Genomic DNA, 15,806 nt, shown 5'->3' with positions numbered 1-15,806 from the left:
GTCTTTTGTGTGGTTTTGGTTTTGTCAATTTTAAGTTAAAAATACATCTATTATTCTAAGGAATAACTGTTGTGCTCAGGGAGTAATTTTGGTTTTGGTTGTGATCACATTTTATATGGTAATTTCTCTGTTGTTTTAAGTTTAATTAAAAAAAAAACATAATACTTTTGAGAGCCTCACAGCCCATACGTATGAACAGGTCAGCGGTTGACAAGTTTCTCTTTCCCTTTCCTCATCTCTTGTTCCAATCACCTTCCCTAGCCTTTGAAGCCCTGTTTTTAGTTTCTTACATATTCTTTATGCGAATACAAGCAAAGATGAATATAGACTCTCATTCTCTGCTGTTTTACACAGGATGCAGCACACTGGGTGTTATGTAACCTCTTCCACTCTGCTATACCTGTGAGATCTTTCCTTTTGAGTAGATGGTGGGGGGGGCTCTTTCTCTTTCATAGTTGCTTATATGGAAGATACTCCATAATGCAGGGGCTTTATTTATTTAACCAACCCTCTAGTGATGAGTGTATACTATTTATTTTACTATTTTAAACAGTGTTGCAATGAACATATTTAGCTGTTTTGATTGGGCACAGATCAACATGGAGTGAAAAAGTAAAACTGGGTTTTGTGATCCTTGTAAAGGATTTACTGTATGTTGTAAAAAATCCTTTACTAAGGATTTACCTTAGTTTTGGTGGCTGCTAACAAATTGCCTTCCCAAAGGGGTTGCGCCAATTTACATGATTGCAAAGAATGTGAGAAAGTTCCTCTCCTTCCACAGCCTCCTCAACAGGATGTCTTAACAACTTGTAGGATTTTCCCTATCTTACAGGTGAAAATTGGTATCTGTACTTTTAATTTGCACTTCTCTTGTGAGTCAGTTTGATGATCTTTTTTTTACACACTTAAGAGCCATTTGTATTTCTTTCCTTTAAATTGCTTGTTCACTTTTCTCCTACTGGTTTAATTATATCCCTCTAGAAGCTCTTTACATAGTAGGGAGATTTGACCTTTATGAGAGGAATTGCAAATCATCCTGCAGTTTGTCATGTCCTTTCGTTTAGCATGTGGTTGTTTCATCATTGCTTTTTTTTTGTCATTGCTGTAAATTTCATTAAAATTTTGAACTTAAAGGAGAATTACAAAGTTAGTACAGAGAGTTCTTTTATACACTTTCTCCAGCTTTCTCTTATGCTAACTTCTTTCATAATCATAGTATAATTACAGAAACCAGAAAATTAATATTGACTGAGTGTAGTTAATAAATCACTTTCATTTGGATTTTCCTAGTTTCACCTAAAGTTCTTTATCTTTTCCAGGAACCATCCAGAGTCACATTTTTGCATTTAGTTGTTGCATCTTTTTAGTTAAAATGCTGTTTATCATATAATATTGTTGAAATAACCTCACCAAGGGGATAATGATCAAATTCATTACATTTATATGGTGAAATATTTTGCCATCTATTTAATTTAATAGACTAAGTTGTTCATGGTATAGTTTTAAAGAATACAAAGTCTGAAAAATATATACAGTACATTTCGACTTTACATGTGTAAATTATACAAAGGATGAGGGAAACATCACAAAATATAAATAATGATAATTTTGGGTACTAGATGATACGTAAGTGTATTTTTATCTTTATTTTATAACATGTTTCTTTTATTTCTTGCTTTATTGAGGTGACATTGGTTTACAACCCTGTGTACGTTTCAGGAGTACAACTTTGTACCTCAACCACTGTGTACACACACCACTCTCACCACTGAGGTCTAGTTTCCATCCACCACCGATAGAGTCCCTCTCCTGGTTTTATTGCAGGGCAGGGAGAGGGGCACCCCAGACCCCCCAAACCTGCCTACTCTAAATAGTTTCTGCCATCCGCCACATCAACACAAAACAAATGAGACTTTAGTGGGAAGGAACTTTAATACAATTAGTGAACAATACAGAAAAGACAAAGCATATAGTTTCTAAATCAAGAACCCAAAGTTACCCGTCTCCTCGTGGGTAAAACTCCATCCAAATGGGATTGGCCCAGAGCAAGGCCCCAAAGCCTGCCACAAGTCTAAAGCATCTTCCAGTGGGGACCCACAGAAAAGGATCAGAAACAACCAGACAAGTCTGGAGGGAAAAGAGCAAAATCAAAATCAAGACAAAAACTGCCATTGTCACCTCCCCACAGGTCTCTCACCACATCTGTGTCAACCAGTCTACCACCAAAAGGCAAGCGCAGTTTCTTCACATGTCTCTCGGCTCCATGTGCCTCCTCCAGGTCTCCTTCTGGCTCCATCCTGCTCCCTTCCTTCCTCAGTCTCCTCTGCAGCTTCTTCTCTCCCTGCTCAGCTCCACCCTCCCCTGGGTGGGGCAGGAAACCTGGAACCTCCCCCTTTCCTGGGGACACCCTGTTAGTTTCTCCTACCCACGCCCCTTCCCCTCTGTCAACAGACATTCAGTTGTCAGAATATAAGGATTTATTTTTGTTTTGCCTCTTCATTTGCTTTTTTCTTTATATTTCACATACGACTGAAATCATGATATTTGTCTTTCTCTATTTGACTTTTTTGACTCATACACTCAACGTCCACCCGTGTTATTGCAAATGACAAGATTTCTTTCTTTCTTTCTTTTATTTTTTTTTAAGGTGAGCAGCATTCTAGTGTGTATATATATGCCATGTCCTCTCTCTATCCATTCATCCACTACCAGGACTTATGTTGTTTCCATATCTTGGCTGTGAATAATGTGATGAACATATGAGGCATATATCTCTTTTTGGATTAGTGTTTTCATGTTCTTTGGATAGATACCTGGAAGTGGAATTGCTGGCTTCTATGGTAGTTCTATCTTTAATATTTTGAGAAACTTCTGTTCTGTTTTCCAATGTGGTTGCCCCAACAGTTACTAGGGCCACTTTTTTCTCCACATCCTCACCAATACTGGTTACTTCTTGTTTTGTTTTGTTTTGTTTTAATATAGAACATCCTCACAGTAGTGAGATGATGTCTCACTGTGGTTTTGATTTGCATTTCCTTGATAATAAATGATAATGAACATTTTCATGTCCTTGTTGGTGAGTGGTCTTCTTAGCAGAAATGGCTACTCAGATCCTTTGCCATTTTTTGATCAGGTTGTTTGTTTTGTTGTTGTTTTTAAAGATTTATTTATTTATGCATACAAGAACTGGGGTACAGGCCAGAGGTGTGGGGGGTGAGAGGATTCACCAGAGACAGATTGGAACAGAACAGGCAGATCTAGTGAAATCCACTGCTGTGGGAAGCAGCGGGAGAGTCAGGAGAGGTCTGTTGCGCCATGTGGGTTGCTCCCTGGCCGGCGATTGAAGTCGTTCTGCAGTGGCTGCGGATAGCTTCATAGGTTTTGTTTTAACCCGTTGCGTCATCAGGGAGGCCCTGTTTGTCTATTTTTTGTTGCTGAGTGGCCATACCTTCTTAGCCTTCTCTCACTTATGACAGTTTCTCAGTCTTTTCTTGTCTTTCAGGACTTGACAATTTTTAATGGCAATGTTCAGGTATTTTGTAGAATATCCCTCAATTTGAGTCTGCTCTATGTTTTCTTGTGATTGAAATAAAGATACGGATTTGGGGGAGGAATAACACAGAGTGATGTACCTTTCTCCATGCATCTGGGGTCTGTGGTAGTGACTTTGATTATTTGGTAAATGGTGAGAGTGAGTATGCAGGGAGAAGGGGAATATGGGGATTGTATATTCTTTGTTTCTTTTTTTTTTTTTAAAGATTTATTTCTTTATGCAAGAACCGGGGTTCAGGCCAGATGCATGGGAGAGTGAGAGGATTCACCAGAGACAGAGTAGGAAACAGAACAGGCAGACTGACTGAAATACACTGCTGAAGGGAGCAGCGGGCGCGACAGGAGAGGTCTGCTGCGCCATGTGGGACCCTTGTGGGCTGGCCGGGATAGAACCGGCACTGCAGAGGCTGTGGACAGCTTCACAGAGCTGTGCTCAACTGCCTGCACCACCAGGGGAGGCCCAGGGGGATTGTATTTTCTTTCTAAAGATTTATTTTCACAAATTTTTTGCTTCTGCTTTTTTTTTATTTTATTTATGCATACAAGAACTGGTGTGCAGGCCAGAGGTGCAGGGGGTGAGAGATTTCACCAGAGACAGAGTGGAGAGCAGAAGAGGATGTACTGAAATACACTGCTGAGGGGAGCAGCAGGCAAGACAGGAGAGGTCTGCTGCACCATGTGGGTTAGCTCTCTGGCCACGGATCAAATTCATGCTGCAGTGGCTGGCGATAGCTTGATAGCCCTGAGACTTTAACCCCTGCACTGCCAGGGAGGCTGGGGATTATATTTTCTGCTCAATCTTGCTGTCAACCTAAAACTATTCTAAAAAGTCTATTCTTTTTTTTTTTTTTTAATAATATGTGAAACATTTCTGGGTGAAATGATATTAAGATGTGTTGTTCTTTGGAATGTTGATTTGGAAGACTGTTCTGAAATAAGAGTTCATGGTAAAAGGAGTTTCAGAAACTTGGTATTCCCCTTGTGGGGGCTCATGATGCAGTCAAAAAATTAAAGCTCTGAGAATAAAATCCTGTTTATTTCAGTATTTCCCAAACTCATGTAACCATGTCACCGTTGCTCTATAGAACCTTTTTTTTTTTTTTTAAAAAAAGATTTATTTTTTATTTATACAACAGCTGGGTTATAGGCCAGAGCCGTGGGAAGGTGAGAGGATTCACCAGAGACAGAGTGGGGAACAGAACAGGCAGACTGACGAAATCCACTGCTGAGGGGAGCAGCAGGCGAGACAGGAGAGGTCTGCCCCTCCATGTGGGATTCTCCCTGGCGGGCCAGGAATCGAACCGGCATTGCGGAGGCTGTGGACAGCTTCACAGTGCTCAACCCACTGCGCCACTGGGGAGGCCCTGCCCTATGGAAACTTAATAACACTTTGTTGATCTCAGATTCTGTGGAACATACCAAGGAGTCTGGGAGCTTTCCCTGGTGCATCTGGATTTGCTCCTGCACCAAGAGTTTAGCAGACAATCAAGCAAAATATCCCAGATTAGTAAATCCTTGATACAGTGTGCTACATAAATGTGATTTTCCAGATCCTTTTGGGTCTTACTGGGGTGGGGAGAAGACCTCTAAGAATGTTAGCCTCACCTGACAATCCCAGCGCTATGTTCCTGCTGGTGTGGCCCATCTTTACCACCGGGGACGGTCTTCATTCTGCACCTTTGCTGGTATAACCCTTTGCTAGTGATCGTGTGAGCTTCATGCTGTGTATACACAAACTTGGTTTCGATTCCAAATCCTGTGCCCTCCCCAGGATGCCATCCATTTCTCTAGGGATATGTTCTCGTGTTATCCCTGACTTCCACTCCTGTTCCCAAGGATGCTGTCTGAGCCTATGCAGTCAGATGGCTTCTCCAAAGGGGTGTTCACTCCAAGCACTGGGGTATCGGAGGCTTATCTGACGATTTGTAGCTGACATGGGGATGTAAAGGAGACAAAGAAGGGGTGTCAGCAGCCAGTGGCAAAAAGGTAACCCTGTCTTTAGAGAGCCCCATCTTGGGGCACCACTAGCTTCCTGTGGTTGCTGTTTTTGCTGTCTCTTTTGCTTCTCCACCTCCCTTAGAAGAGCAAGACTCCTGACTCAGGCAAGAGGCGTTCAGCCCTGTCTTCTGCTCTCCCCTCCTAGAAGGGCTTATCTGGCGGGCCATAGCCCAGGTGATTTGCAGGACCACTGTGATGGCCTGGCTTGCTGGAGTGTGGACTTTTTTTCTTTGTAACTGTTGCAATTTGTTCTTCTTCGGTCTCCAGTGCTTTCTGCAAACTCTGCTCCTAAGGCTCTAGGAATGGGAATGAGGGCATGTCCCAAGGGGGGAGCAATGTGTGGCGAGAGTGAGAAAGGATTGAGAAAAGACAGTTTTTAATTAAAAAAGTTAGGGGGGATGGAAGGCAATAAAAAAAATGAAAAAATTCAAACTGTGAAAAAAGAGGAAAAGTGAAAAGCGAGACTTTCTCCTCCACCGTCAATTCCTTATTTCACTTTCCTAAAATAACCACCGTTACCAGCCTCTTATTGAATTTTTGAAATTAATTTATGCATACATAGTCATGAATTATATGTATGATGTGCATGTATTTGCCTCCTTTTAAAAATAAATGGTAGCTTTCATATTTAAAGCTTTTCATTTGCCTTTCTCAGGTTTAACAATATATTTTCATTATTTTAAATGAAGCAACTTATAAATATATCGCTACACACACACACACACACACACACACATCTTTCCTTATATTTGCACAAAAGTCATATCTAGGAGACTCCTTTCACCAGCCACTGGGGAAGGCTTCAAGGCCATGGGGGTTTCCAGGATGAGGAAGGTTCCAGATATCAGGTTCAGTCTCAGGTAGTGAGGAGGAATCTAACTAAGCAGAGTTTCTGAGGGCTCACGCTGTAGTTTTTTATAAAGCTGATTATGTTCTTGTTCCCAGGCATTTTCTATCAATTCAGTAGAAGATTTTATACCCCATGTGACCTGTGGTGTGTCCCTGTGCAGGAGGGCACTCTCTCCCCTCATAGGCACTCGGCCACTTGACCTCCTGGGGCAAGTAAGTGTCAGTGAGAATGACACCTGTCATGTCCCAGGTATAAGTGCAAGAGCCAGACTGGGCTTCTACTTTCTTTGTCCCTGCCCAGGAGAGTGGAGACAAGGGTCATCCCTTCATTCTGCGTCCCAGAGCTAGAAGACATCTGGAATAGAGCCACGTTTGACTCACATCGTATGAGTAATGCAGGTGAGAGGGAACCTTGCTTCTTGTTGGCCCCTGATGCTCTAGGATTGGTTGTTATAGCGGCCTAACCTTGAGGAAGCTGATTAATGTTGGGAAACTGCAGGGCTGTTCTTAGACACAGAGTCCCAGATGACAGCGTGGAACTGGTTACTTGCTAACAGCGGTCTTTGTGTTTGATCTTGCTCTACCATGAATTGATAAAAAAAGTTCTGGTTGTTATTACAAGAATCAAGATATGCCACCAGCACTACAATCCCATAATTTGTTGGTGATAGTGCTGTTGCTGTGAATGTTCAGAGAGCTGTTTGGCAATGTATAACCAGAGTCCTAAATACTGGTGACTCCTAGAAATCTAGCTCAAGAAAATAGTTAGAGATCTACAGGGAGGTTCATTGTAGAATGACTTGAGAAGTAAGAAACAACTGAAAGTCCTCATTGCAGGGGAGTAGTCTATATATCATTCTACACAATGGGTGCTAAGCAGCTATTAAAAATTAAATTGTTGGGGGCCTCCCTGGTGGTGCAAGGGTTAAAGACACAGCACTATCAAGCTATGGCTAGCCACTATAGCAGGGCAGCATGAGTTCAATCCCAGCTGGCCAGGGAGCTAACCCACATGGCGCCACAGACCTCTTGGTCTCGCCTGCTGCTCCCCTCAGCAGTGTATTTCAGTTATTCTGCCTGTTCTGTTCCCCTCTGTCTCTGGTGAATCCTTTCACCGCCAGCGCCTCTGGCCTACACCCCAGTTCTTATAGGCATAAATAAATAAATCTTAAAGAAAATTAAGTAGTAGAGATGTAATGACATGGGGGAGATGTCTGTGTTTTAATACTAAGTGTAATAAACAGAATACAGCACTATATTCATATGACAATCCTAACTTACATAAGAGAATTGGGATCATACTGTTTATAATTTTGTATCTTTTTTCACTTACATTATGTGACTAAGCATTTCCTCTCTGAGTGTCAAACATGTAAATATGCATAAAAAAAGATGGTGAGGAAATAAGCAAAAATAGTGGTTATTGCTGGGTAGCCTTTTCTTTTCTGTGTCTTACCTGTATTTCCAAAACGTCTGTCTATGATGAACATGTACTACTTTTATAATCAGAAGTAAGAAACTGCTATTTAAAAATAAGAACGACTCCAGTCCCCTCTAATACTGTGCTTTTGTGCTGTGGTTGTCCAGGGGCCCTAATTGGGGCTCCTTGTCTAAGAATAAGCCTGAGTGTTTAATTAGGTCACTCTTCTGCTGACCTAGAATCTCTGCATGGAGCTGGGCTGGTGCTGCCCAGAACCCCAGAGGGGGATGCCTGGCTGGGGCTCGGGCCTCACAGGCAGGCGCCCTTCTTCTGCCTGCATGCAGCTCAGTCTGAATTTGAGGATCTGATGCGATTATCCTTATTCCTCTTTAGCATATCTTTAAAAATTAATGTAGACATATAGCTATTTTTGTGAACAGAAAATTCAGACTCATGAATTTTTTTTTTCATGAAATAAACATTTTAACCACAACTAAATTATTGGTTAATTTTATCAGCATATTTTAATTAAATAATTAAGAATGAACTGTCATTTTGGGTGCGAGCAGTGGTTATGTCAGGAGGTTTTTGTTCATTTTTCCCTGAGGCCTTCCTGGTGTGTCCTGTGTCTCATCCCTAGTGACTGCTGAGCAGATGGGGTGAGAGAGAATTCTCAGAAGTCTCGTTTTCATGGGAGCCGGAAGTCTCCTGGGAGGGAACTCATTTCAAAGGAAAAAGGAACTGGGCAAAACCAACCTCACCCTACAGGGCCTTGAATGTGGGGCCAGCGAGGCCCATGCTCCTTATATGGTTTCACTAACATTTTTATCCAGGCTGCCTTCACCCAGCCTGTGTCAGTGAAGGTGATGGGAGGGTGGACATTGTCCAATATGTTGCCCAGTGGGAATTGCAATGAATTTGGGGGGCAGAATTGGGGACAGTCAGCTGGGACTGCCAGGCTCATTAGAAGAGAGGCTGTGAATCAACCACTAGTACAGCACCATCTACTTTTTGTTTGTTTTTTTTAAGATTTATTTATTTATGCATACAAGAACTAGTGTTTAGGCCAGAGGTGCGGGCGTGAGAGGATTCACCAGAGACAGAGTAGGGAGCAGAACAGGCAGATTGACTGAAATACACTGCTAGGGGGAACAGTGGGCCAGACAGGAGAGGTTTGCTGTGCCATGTGGGTCAGCTCCCCAGCCCGTAGTCGCTGGCAGTAGCTTGACAGTGCTGTGTCTTTAACCCCCGCGCCACCAGGGAGGCCACCATCTCTTTCAAAAATAGTTTTTCATAGCTGTTTTGTGATCATCCATGAACCCCGCTGAGTGACTTCTGTGTCCTTGGAGCACATAACTTCCTCCCTTCCCAAACTCCTCACCCTCCTGAGATCTGCAGCCCCACAGGGCAAGGTGGCACTCAACCTTGTCACCCCCAGAAAGCTCCACATCTGAAACCTTAAATTCCATCTTAATTTTTTTTTGGTGTAATGTTATGCAGTAAAGTACACTAATCCTTACGCTTATTATTATGTCTGTAATATTCACCCACGTTATTGTAGGTAGTATAGCTCATTGCTCATTCTTTCGAAGGGTGAGTCACTATTTATTCATCCATTCCAGAGCTCATGGACATTGGGCTGTTCCCAATTAAGGATTCTTATGAATAAAAATGCCACCAACATTCTTGTACATGGCTTTCGGTGGGTGCTCATTGTCTCTTTAGCCCACATTCCCTCCTTCGCCCTCATTGTCACTCATTTGAGACCCTGGTGCAGCACCCCTGCCTTGTTTCATGCTCACAGTCTGGCTGCTGCTGCCCAATCTCATTTCTGCTTTTGGCCAGGACTCTGCAAGGGGAGGCTTTGATGCTCTGTTCCTTTTGCTTCCCTGTCTTTTGCTTCCACTTGCCTGACACCCCATCTTCACACTGGTGTCTCACTAGGCAAGGTCTCCTGTGACCTGCCTGTTGCCAAGTGCCCGGAACTTTTGGACCTTCTCTTACTTGACATTTCTGCAGCCCCACCCTGCTCACAGTTTCCTCGTTCCTTCTAGGATTCCTGCCTGGGACAACCCTTTCTTCTACTTCTCTCTGGGGAATCTGACTGCTCCCCCTTTGTCTCTATCCCTGTCCCTAGGGCTGTTTTCAGCTCTCTGCTGGCCCTATCTCTCCTGAAGGGCTCTCCTGCTGCTGGGTCTTTAGCTAACATAGATTCTGATGCAATATCTATCTTTCAACTCTAAATCCCCAAACTGAAAGGATTTTCCAAATGAATTTGGTGGAAAACCTTGATCAACCCTGACATGTGACTGTTTATGGTCTTTATGGACCCACTTCATGTGAATGAATATTCATGAGTTGGCTGCAAGAAAGTCAATGCGCTTGATCATGGGCTATTGCTTCTGACCCCACCCAGGGTGTGATCATGCATATATATGCAGTAAATCACTATTTACTAGATTCAGAAAACATTGAGTTCTGAAATATATCTGATACTAGTGGCTTCCAGTGAGGGTCTGCATACCCAGAACTCTGTCCCTAACTCATGTTCACCCAACAAGCACCTTCATTTCTCTGGGTTGATGACCGCATACTCTTTGGGCTCCTTAGCATCTCCTTCCCATTCCAGGATCACCTCTAGTCAACCAGTCCCCAGATCCTGATTAACCCAATGACTGGCCTCCCCTCTTTCATTTAGCAAGAACATTTCTTGAAGTTTCTATGTCATTTTATGTAGTTTAATTTTCATTATTCAGGCACTGAGTAGCTCCTGCCTGGGCTTTGCAGTAAATTCTCAGCAGCCTTCCCTTATCTCAACTGGCCAATCCTCCCACCAACATCAAAGACAGCTTTAAATATAAGACGTGTCATACCCTCCTCCTGCTGAAAATGCTGCCAGGTTCCCACTACCGACAGGGGCATAGAAGCACAAAGGAGCCTGTCCTGATCTAGCCTTGCTCCTGTCTCCCACCCTCATCAAGGGCTCTTCCCCCAACAGTCTTGAGGTCATTACAGCTCTTTTCCCTTTCATATCTGCAGTTGCTTTGCCAGGAACTCTTCACATGCTATACCCAGGGAACTCTTATTCACTCTGCAGAAGATGCTGGTGGGCATCACCTTCTCCTGGAGCTACCCTCATGGCTAACAGATGCCTCTCTTGTCCCTTGATTGGCTGCCTCAGACGTCATGGGCAGGGCCATGCTGTGCTTAACACCTAGGCGCGGTTGCAGTGGGCAGTGCCCAGCCCACGGGCTTGTCCCTTAATGTCCTGTGACTTTTTTTAGATTTATTTACTTATGCATACAAGAACTGGGATGTAGGCCAGAGGTGTGGGGATGAGAGGATTCATTAGAGACAGAGTGTGGAGCAGAACAGGCAGATCTACTGAAACCCACTGCTGAGGGGAGCAGCTAGTGAGACAGGAGAGGTCTGCTGTGCCATGTGGGTTAGCTCCCTGGCTGGGGGATAGAACTCATGCTGCAGTGGCTAGCAATAGCTTAATAGCATTGAGACTTTAACACTTGCACCACCCAGGAGGCTCCAAAAGGGATTTATTTAAAACAAAATTAATGTATAATTGACATTAATGTATATAACAGAATTTTGTGTTCTGTTATTTTCATTTAGCAAGAACATTTCTTGAAGTTTCGATGTCATTTTATGTAGTTTAATTTTCATTGTTCAACCATATGTCAGAAAGTTTATATTCTAAAGAAATTAAATATAATCCTGCCCCTCCAATGTTTGTTTTGTGTTATTTTCTCTTGTCCTTTTGTGTATGCATTTTCTAAATGGTTGACATGCTAGTGCAAATACAATTTTGTCTTCTGCTCCCCTCCACCCCCCGCTTTGTATGTTACATATTTTTGAGTTTATCTTCCTAACCAAAATTGGCAAAGTTTGTATAATAGTTTAAAAACAACAGATTTGCCTGTCTTTATTTGGACATGAAGTGATCGATGTTTTTTCACGAATCATCTTGCATTTAGCTCTTCTATTTTCTCTAATACTTCTTTAAAGAACTGGGTGACTCAATGGAAACAAACATTTTCAAGGCTAGATCTGCACCAACTAACTGCATGAAGCTTTTTTTCTTTTAAAGATTTATTTATTTATGCATACAAGAACTGGGGTACAGGCCAGAGGCGTGGGGTGTGTGTGTGTGTGTGTGTGTGTGTGAGAGAGGATTCACCAAAGACAGAGTGGGGAATAGAACAAGTGGATTGACTGAAATACACTGCTGAGGGGAGCAGCAGGTGAGACAGTGGGTTAGCTCCCTGGCCGTGAATGGAACTCATGCTGCAGAGGCTGTGGATTGCTTTATAGTGCTGCATCTTAACCCCTTGTGCCACCAGGAAGGCCCGCATGAAACGTTTAAGGGAAGGCTCCTTCCCTCAGGCCAGTAGTTGGTGATGTCAAACCGTGTCTGGGGAGGGGGCAAGCATTCCTGAAATGTGGCCCCAGGATAGGCCCAGGGCCAGATTTCTCTAAGTCTCTAGGCATCCTACATGATTCAGCAGGGAATGTGCAACTTGTCCAAGCCTGGAGAGGATTTACCAGCCCAAAAAAACATTGAGATGCTGACCCCACCCCTTTTGTTCTCTACTCATTTCTACGTCAAACTGAGCTCCTGGCCCCTTGCAGTCACTGGGAATTTCTAATCTTAGCCCTGTCTTTCATCTGATTAAGTGGCCAGGTGCAAGAGGAACCAATGTCCCCAGAAAGAAGGTGACTGTCTTCTACCTCTGCTCCACAAACTGAGCTGGGGTGATGACTGAGACCCAACGGCAGACTGAATCTTCTAGAATGATGGTGGTGGTCTTGTTTGTGGTGGGAGCAGGGCTTGAAAAGAAGGGGCAGTGAAAGGAAAGATGAAGTTCCCAGGGAGTGACAGAGATTTCTAGAACATGTTCAAACCCAACTCAACCTTTGTCTCCTTGTGAAGGAAGGGAGAAGGATAATAGTAGTAATAATATCTACATCATAGGGCTAGGTGAGAATCAAATGAATTTAGGACACAATCAGTTCTCAATAAATGCTGGATGTTTCATGAGGGATGAGAGCCCAAAGGTCTCGGATAGGACAGACCTCAGTCCCCTATGTACCTACTAGATCTAGCATTGGATTGATTTATTAAATGTCTTTTTTTTTTTTTTTTGTATTTAAAGAAGAGGTTTATTAGGAGAAAGACAGAAAAATAAAAGACACTTGCATAGACACAAGCGGGCAGGAAGAACAGCCCTGAAAGGGACAGGTTTGCCGAGAGAAGGCCTGCATGGTTGCAGGTGGCCTTGAGGAGACTTGCCTCCACTGAGGGAGGTCAGTGAAGAGAAGTCCTGGCAGTTACAGGTCACAGGAAGGCAGGAAGGTTGCTGCCCTGCAGAGGGAGAGAGTTGGTGAAAAGAGGCACCTGCATAGTCACAGGTGGGCAGATGGAGTGCTGCCTAAATATCTTTTTAAAGCCAAGGGCCTGAATCTTTGAGGAGATTTGACTGGCCTCAGATGCCTTTTGTCCTAGCCCCAGACCTTGCCTCAGGCCTTCCTACAGCTCCTGACCTTGGCCCTCACTGGAGCACCTGACACTGTCCCCAAGGACTGGACAGAGTGCTCTCCCATGCTTCCTGCTCCCCACAGTACTGCTGCCTCAGATTCTTCCCTGAGGACTCATGCAGGGCTGCACAGCTGCTGAGCCCGGAGCTCCTTGGTTTCCAGTTTAGGAGTAAATGAAGTCATTCCCATAGGGGTCAATTTTATCTAAAAGAGGAACCCCAAAGAGCCTGGTATTGATGTCACATGGGGGAACTGGGCCTTCAGCTTCCTCTCTTCCAGCCTGTGCTTTTTCAAAACAGACCGGTGGGTGATATTTCTGCCTCTGCTCCATTGCAGGCTGCAGGCTCAAGTGTTCCAGCCTGAGCAGCATGCCCTCTGTCAGGCTCCAGTGCCAATACTCCTGCATACCTCCCACTGTCGCTCACATGTGCACACACACACCCCTTCATATACACACTAACACACACACACATATGTACCCAACAGCCACAAACGCACACACTTGCTCCCACCCTTGACCATACATGCACTCACATACACGGACTCTAACACACACTGACACATGTATGCTGACACACATATGCTACCCATACCCTCCCTAGACTCACACTCACACCCCCCCACATGTACATTCACCTCCCACCTTGCTCACATACAGGCACACATGCTCACCGATACCCACCCCTGAGCCTGCACTCACACCCACGCTCACTCATTCACACCAGCACTCACACATACCACAAGCTGCCAGCATCTTCTGTGATTTTGATGGAAGGAGAGGTAAGTCCTTGGAAATCTCCTGACCTTTTAATCCAAATCTGCTCCCTCCTACGTTGGGGGATCCTTTGCTCCGGGAGGGGTAGAAATGATTCTGGGCCTTGGGACTGATGGTGGAGACTTTCAGAGACTGATTCTAGTCACAGTCCCTCCAAACCCACCTCAGGACAGGCCCTTTGGCAGTGAAGTCTCAGCAGAGGGGGAGACCACCAAGCTGGGCCCCACGGCCATCTGCCTGGAGGCAGCTCCCAGCCTCTGCTGCCCCTCAAATCCAGTTTCCTTACTGCCCCTCAGCACTGGCTGCTTGAAAAACACTTTCTTCTCTAAACAAATACAAACGCTGCATTTCCTGAGAGACCTAATCAAGACTCCAGTTCTTGCCTCAGTCTTCCTGTCCAGCAGCCCCTGTCTTGGGGAAGTTCCTGGTGGCCTCAAGAGTGTCTCACCACCTTCAGGAAGGCCCCTGAAGTTCTGGCCCACACAATCCTGTGTTGCTCAGGCAGCTGTGACCCCCTGTGGCTGTCTGGACAAGGTGGAGGGTGAGGGGTGGTGGGCGCTGTACCCCTGATTAGTGACCTTTCTGAGCGTCAGGCCTCACCAGGTGGGGCCACTTTTGAAACAGACAGTCCAGGTACCAGTCTCCTGGCAGGTGGGAGGTGCCAAGCTGGGGCTCAGGAGGCAATGGGAGAGGAGAGAGCTGCAGGGTGGCATGGGGCCTTGGGACACAGACTCTCTGTTAAATGTTTTTTTAAGTTGGAAATAATTTCAAATTTATGAAAAATTATAAAAACAGAACATAATACAAAGAATATCCTTATATTCTTTGCCAAGATTTACCTATCATTAACATTTCACTCTGTTTGCTGTACTATTTGTTCCACTCCAGTAAGTGTGCACGTATACGTGTATGTGTGCACGTAGTCATGTATATGCATATGCACATGCATGACGCTTCCCTAGCCATTTGAAGGTAAGCTTGAGCTTTACCCTGAATATTTCAGTATTTTCCAGGAATAGAGAATTTTCTTACATTTCCACAGCAGAGCAATTAACACTGGTGTTTTTCATAAAGATGCCATTTTGATTTACTGCTCATCTTCCAGTCCTCTACCCTCCCTCCTGAGTCGGATATTGCATTCAGCTGTCACACTACGCTAGCCTTCTTGAATCTGGGACACTTCCTTGGTCTTCTTTGTCTTTTAAATTTTTAAAAAAGATTTATTCTATTTTATTTATGCATACAAGAACTGGGGTAGAGGCCAGAGGTACGAGGGATGAGAGGATTCACCAGAGACAGAGTGGGGAGCAGAACAGGCAGATCTACTGAAATACACTGCTGAGGGGAGCAGCAGGTGAGTCAGGAGAGGTCTGCTGCACCATGTGGGTCAGCTCGTTGGCTGGGATCGAACTCATGTCACAGTGGATGGCAATGGCTTGATAGCGCTGAGACTTCAACCCCTGCACTACCAGGGAGGTCCCCTACCTTTGCCTTTTATGACACTGAAAAGTCCAGAGACTTTGGGGAAGGACGTCGGCACGGGTGGTTTCACACAGTGGGTGAGAGTAGCGATGTTGGCGTCCCTGCTAGCTGTTTATTGGCTCTATGACAGTGGGCAAGGCTCTTAACTTGTTGCCTCAGTTTTGTCATCTGTAAGTACAG

Source organism: Talpa occidentalis, unplaced genomic scaffold, assembly GCF_014898055.3.
Source record: "Talpa occidentalis isolate TD23 unplaced genomic scaffold, MPIMG_talOcc4v2.1 talOcc4.5, whole genome shotgun sequence".
NCBI classification, from domain to species: domain Eukaryota; kingdom Metazoa; phylum Chordata; class Mammalia; order Eulipotyphla; family Talpidae; genus Talpa; species Talpa occidentalis.
The sequence above is the reverse complement of the archived record's forward strand: the minus strand, read 5'-3'. Positions refer to the sequence as shown.